The sequence below is a fragment of the Alosa sapidissima genome, chromosome 11 (assembly GCF_018492685.1).
Source record: "Alosa sapidissima isolate fAloSap1 chromosome 11, fAloSap1.pri, whole genome shotgun sequence".
Taxonomy (NCBI): domain Eukaryota; kingdom Metazoa; phylum Chordata; class Actinopteri; order Clupeiformes; family Clupeidae; genus Alosa; species Alosa sapidissima.
In genome coordinates, this window is record NC_055967.1 from 18,186,385 (window position 1) to 18,193,075 (window position 6,691).

A 6,691-nucleotide genomic window follows, 5' to 3' on the forward strand; every position below is an offset into this window, starting at 1 on the left:
CTGGGGCAGGGTTTCGTCAACTGGTTTAAAAAAAATAAATACTTCGTTTCTCTGAGAGATAGCCTAACTTTTATTTGGGCACTGGTAGCCTAATAAGCTACTGTCGATATGTTTCCTTCAATTAAGAATCGGCAAATGTTCCGAAGACTCTGGTAAAATAACTGAGCCTGAATGAATGAAAGGTACAACTGCCAATGTGTGTGTGTGTGTGTGTGTGTGTTTCTTTAAAATAATAACATAGCCTACTCCAAGAGTGAAATCCAATGAGAGAGTGAAATTCGGACCTGTTTTTCTGTAAATGCTCTTGATCAAATGAAATGGGTTCAGATAATTAATTAGACAGTTTTGTTTTGCAGGTCTGTTAACGTTGCAGGTCTGTTAACGTTGACATAATATGCCATAACGTTATGATATGCCATTGTGTGCCTCCCAATTTTTATTTTATTCTACTTTCTTACCTTTTACATTTTTAATCCTGCCTGCCTCCCTTTTTTACCCTACAATGCTCAGTGCTTTGAGTACATGATAAAAAGCTCTCTACAAATAAAATGTATTATTATTCTTCTTATTATTTTTACATGGAACCGTTGGTAAAAATGTTCCATTGATTCAGATTCCTCATTTTACATATGTCAAGTATGCTGCTGAAATGGACCACATCGTTGTTAATATTCATGTGTGGCTTAATTTCTCGTTAATTTAGCTTATATTAGATGCACCTGTGTTGGCTTTGTTGCTGTGGCACTTGGGGATCTCACCTGTACGGAGGTTGAGGGACTTGCTAAAATATTTATTGGAAGACGTATCCATTGCCGTCGCCACCATTTACCCCTCAGCGCGTTACAATCTCGGGTTCCAGCTCCATGGTCAAATTTACCAGATACAGTGTGTCCACAAAGAGGGCAAGATGAAACAGCGGTGTGCCAGGCTCGCTGTCCCTGTTTAAAAATGTGCGGAAGAAACAATGAGAACCTGTGGATTGATTTCACTGTAACAATTCCACCTGAAAGGCTGAAACTGGATCCCACTGACTGACTGACAATGCGGGATCAGTTTTTCCAAATAGGCTTTGCGTATGTCTAATTATCAACAGCAGGCAAGTGTACTCATTAAACGAAAAAGAGGAGTATGGGTAAGGGGCAGGACGGCAGGTGCATATATTTAGAAAGGTACAGCACGGCATCATCACACCAGTCTCCACACCGGAGACGCGGGCCCCAAGGAGAAGTGACTTCACTGCGCACTGCTGCACAGGTTGTATGCAATTTTAGGGTTAAAGTTATGACACTACTCTGTCCGTGGTCTTAGTTGAGCGCATGTGGTCAAGAGTAACCGACTGTCTCTGATTGGGCTGTATTTTACCTTCTTAGAGAATTCTTTACGTTTGTTGTTCGTCTATATTTCAGTTTCTATGGAGGAACTGAAACTATATTTTCAGTTTCAATTTTATTCTTGATGGTTTGGTGGTTTGGAACGCAGATTAGGCTACTGGCGCTCCAAGTCGTTCTTTTTGGAAGCGCTTAGAAAGGACTCTTATCCTGCAAATGTAATTGTAGATTGGGCTCAGTATTGACCATCTGGATAGGGTCATCTGATCCTGCCGCAGTCTCTATCTGAGTAAGATGCAGGTTTAACAATATGTCATCTCACGCAAAAAAGTAATCCGCCCATGGGGGCAGGGCAACAAGGCAGGAACCATAATCTGGGGTTCAAAATGCCTCATGATTAACAGGCACAGATATATGTAATTATGGTACATTAATATAAAAGCATGCTGTTTCACATTTGATAAACAAATGTAAAACTACGTCTGCCATGATGGAGAGAAAACATGTTTATGTATTTTCCCATATTGTCCGTATCAGTGTATAGCCATAAAGATCACATTTATTTGGGGCAAGATCTTGATTTTAATTCTGAGTGAGACTTCAGAAAGTTTCATTTGGGCTCGTGTCTGCAATGAAGTATGTGACTTCACAAATAACAGAGGCAGAGGAACAGGGAGGGATTATTCTCTTGCCACTGGGGTAAGATGCTTACAAGCTAATTATCTTTCCATGGGCAAATCCCAGTCTTCGCAAAACGAACAGCAGGAGTGTTTGTCACCGGGTCGAAGGATTCCTAGAGCAGTCAAAGTGTATTAGCATTAGCCTGTGCTGCCCAGGACGGGACGTTTTCAACAGGGATGCAGTGGTGGTGTCCTTCGTAGTGACCGAGGAGGACAGGTGGGCTGCTTACATGAGCATCAACCAGAGATGACTAAATGGTTTATTCCATTTAATTTTTCGGTAAGACGAGCTTGATGTGATTTATATCTGAATGTAAAATGTAGGCCTAGTTGCACACAACGATGTTGTGTTCTACAATGATGGATCATGGATGTATACTGACTTTCTGTTTGTTCTTTCTTACCATGTGTTGTTCTTAAGCACTGCGCGTGTAAGGTGCTGTGACCACAATATCCTCGTTTAATGTTAACAATAAATATTATCACCAGATTACTTTCGGGTAGGTTAAGGCGCTGTACTAATAGTTTAGCTTGTTGAAGCAGATACAAATGGGCTAATGGGACAGGACATAGTTGAGATTAAATGAGTGGGTTAGTCGTGACTTTGGGAATGAGAAGAGTGTGCATATATGTCAGGTTTGCCGGAGAGATAACTTTTCAACATTTATACGTTACATACGTCACTGACCGTACTTCACTGAATCTCTACATCCATAGCGCTGTAGGATATTCCCATGTAGGATATTCTCATTCCTAATCATTCCTAAAATAACTGAAGTTGGAGGACGAGACTGTAATCACAGACAATGAGATTAAACGAGCTTTGCTGCCATCCTGCTGTGCAGTGAAGAGATGTGAACAGTACATTTTACGTTTAAAAATTAGGCTATTTTTTTTTTTAAATCTCTCTTTCGATTAATTACGTCCTTTTTGTAGGCTATGTGTTCTAACTGGAACACCAATGCAGGTGTAGTTTTGCTCCAAGATTTCATCACTCCAGTAGACTCCGCAAACCCAAGTCAACGCCTCTGTTTTGGCTAGCTGTAGAGGCTTTTTGGAGCGGGCTTATTGATTTGTAGCGGAAATGGGAGAATGAGAAGTGCTCAGGGAGACATTTGAACGTCTCAAAAATCACTTAGCGCATAATTTTCGCCCTGGATTCAGTCCAGGCTGTTATCATGGCAGACTGTGAGTGCATTGCTGATGCTCTCGTACTGTCTGAAAGCAACTGACGGAGAGTAAAGACCAGACCAGAAGATATCACTAACTTGTCAGTTTAGTCTTTTGAATCGTATGTTGTTGTGGTGTTCAGTATTCATTATTTTCATTATTTTAAGGGAATTGAGCACATATGCGTAAAAAGGGGACTCGTTAACACGTGCGCTATACATCGATACCATGGATGCGAACATCCAGGTTTTGAAAATTGGAATAAGAGCCATTTTAACATCCCCTTACCTGGAACTCTATTTAAAAAGTTCCTGTTTTGTGTAGGTCTGTATTGGACTACAGTGAAATCAGTATTTATTACAAAAATGGTGGCAGTGGTCAGGTCACAAGGCTTTTCACAAAAACGTAGAGAAAGACATTTTCCAAATGTTGATAATTCTAATGATGAAATCGTATTTGAATATCTAATGATAAGAGCTAGGCATAAGATCAGGAAGTTAGTTCTTTCTGGTTTTAGAAGATGCTGGGTTCAGAGAATATGCTTATTTTGTGTTCAGAGAAATACAACCCACTTCTCCCTAATGGTTGAATGGAACTGGATGGTAAGGGTGTTTTGGACTTATCCACAGGTCTGCTGGGCCCGATACACTCTGACTCCTGTTCTGTGTATGGCACTGGTAGAATTCACTGTAAACACACTCAGTCAGTGAATTACCATAGGGCCATAAACAGAGTAGAGAATTAACCACATTATTCTTCTGCCCACACTAACTTCATCTGTGATCCCCCCCCCCCATCTTTTTCATCTGTTTTTTTTTTTTTTTTTTTTTTTTTTTTTTTTCATATCTGTACCAAAATTATGTAAATGTGTCGGTTTTTGAAACAGTGCTTTATCTCTTCTTAGCCTATTTTGGCACTAGCACATTTTTGCTTTTGTATATATCAGTTGAGCAATTATGTGTAGTGCCAATATAGGACAAGACAGACACACAACTGATATTTTCCACAGAGGTTCAGCGTGAGATGTTCTTTTCCCTCCTTCTTTTGGAATATAATGCATAATTAATATTTTGTCAGTGTTCAATACCTTTAGAAAGTCTACAGAGGGTGACGGATCAATCAGTTTATCTTCTCAGATGTCTTTCACTGCTATGGAGGTCTTTTTTTTTTTTTGTTGTTGTTTGCAGCACAGCAGTAACATTAGACCCAAATAGTACAATCTGGGAATATCAGTAGGCTATTGAATGTTTTTGTAATGGTTATCATTGAGAGTATGACCAAGTTGTGAAATTGAAAGTTTATGTGCATCTTGTATCTGAGCCTATTATTATGAAGACTTCTTGAGACATTTATTGCAGAGTGTGAATACTGAGATGCACCTGACTTATGCAATATATGCAGTAATTTGATGTGGAAGTGTGTACGTATGTGACTGATAAAGCAGCCGTCAGATGGTGTCCAGTGGAAGCGCCTGGCTATATCATCACTCTCCTACAGTGTTTGGCAATGGTAGAACTCACACTGGTGGGCACGATGGATCCGGTGGTTCTAGACTTGCCAACAACTGTTTGAGGGCATGTACCAATCTCCTTGGTGGTGTCACGCGATAGCTATAGCAACTGCATTTTGACAGTTGTAGGTTGAAGTTTATGCCTTAATCATTACCTAAGCACTGAGCGAGTGACTTCAGGTGAGGCAGGAAGGGGTGGAGTCTAATGGCCTCCTCTGCACACCTGCGGTCTCAGAGCCACTGTCGCCATGGAAGCGTTGTTGAGGGCCCCCTCAGAATTGCTCTCCACTTTGCCTTCGATAGTTAAACAGGGATGCAGTGGTGGTGAATCTAAATGGATTGATTTGATAAGAATGTAAGGTGTAACGGTGGATAATGAAAATTACATCAATGTGCAACATGATTCATGTAATGGGGAGTTGTTGTCACTTGATATAGGTATAATATAAAATGACTCAAGAATGATTAACGGTTGTTTCGTCCTCTCCTCTGCTCTCCCCCATGTCTATTCTGTTCCCGGAGGCATCGTCTCTCTCGGGGGTGACTCCTGTGCAATTAGCTGATCACAGAGCTGGTAACGCGACACGCTCAGAGGAAAAGCCAGATAAGCAAATACTATGATCTCAGAAGGAAACCAGTTGTGGAGACCCAGATGCCATTATTCTGGCACAGTCAACCGACTCAGAGAATACATTGGGGTTTGTGCTGAACAATGGGTTCCATAATAGATTCATTAAAAATTGACTATGCCTGACAACATTGTATTGGGTTTCAGGTCTAAAATGCACAGTGATGAAAAGGGTCTGTAGCTTGATGATGCCACTTTATACAGATGAAAGAAATATAGTATTGCTGAATGCAAAATGGCCCTTTTAAGTGTGTTTCTGCGTGTGGCATGCAGAAAAGTACTGTTCTAGGTTTAGACATGTCAGTGAATGGAGAAGAATGGCACGATGCATGGCAGATTATGCTTGTTTCTCTGTCTCCTATTTTGTAATGGCAGAAGGCCTTAAATCCTTGGTTTTATCATCTGGGATTTCAGATTATGATGCAACCTCTCTCTCTCTCTCCCTCTCTCAGGCTGCCAGGGGGATAGGAAAGTGGAAACAGGGTTGAGGAGGTTGAGAGGATATTCAGCCTTCAGTGGGTTATTGGGAGAGATCAGTGAGAACAGACAATCACACAGTTTACATGCCATGTCATTGTTTTTAACACAACACGTGACTCTTTTAGATGACCGTATCAAGCTCCATATGTTTGACTTCTTTTGACGTATTTTATGTGCGTATGCACGGTTGCGTGGTGGTGTGAGTGGCCACTTTATGGCTGAGCAATGGGAACAGACAGGAGAGACGGGTTCCTCGTGTCCGACGTTGTAAATGTTCTTCTAATGCCTGCTAATCAGTTTTCCTGCTTAACGGCCCCCATTCATCACTCCACTGTAATGCAACTGGGGCGGAGGAGGCGGCTGGGGCAGGGAGTGGACTGGGTGTGGGGTTCACATTAACAGCTGGTCCATCCCAATTACAGCATGTTGTGATGGCAGGGTGGGTCAAAGCATTTTAAGAGGGTCCCAAGAGGGGTTGCTACTGGTTACCACCCTTACTGAGTGCTGCTTGCCTTAGGGTAAAAGGAGGGCGGAGTTTCATCATATAGTCACACATGCTATATAAGAAATAGATTCCAATTTCAGTAAAAAGTAAAAATGTCAGCAGTGTTACAACTCACAGTATATTAACTCTGCAATGCCTGTTTTGTTACAACACATTTGCCAAGGAAAATAATGCAGAAAATATGAAAATAATTGTGGTGAAAGCCAATGTTAAATATAAGAGGAATACCAAACCTGTGAAACTCTGTCAACTTTTATGGTATTCTCAACTGTTGAGTACATTTACAATAAAGAATTATGGCACTGTAATTATTTTCCCACATTTTATCATTTTTATAATGTGCACTTCCTGGTTTCCTTTGGCAGTCTGACCACGAATGCCTATAGGGTG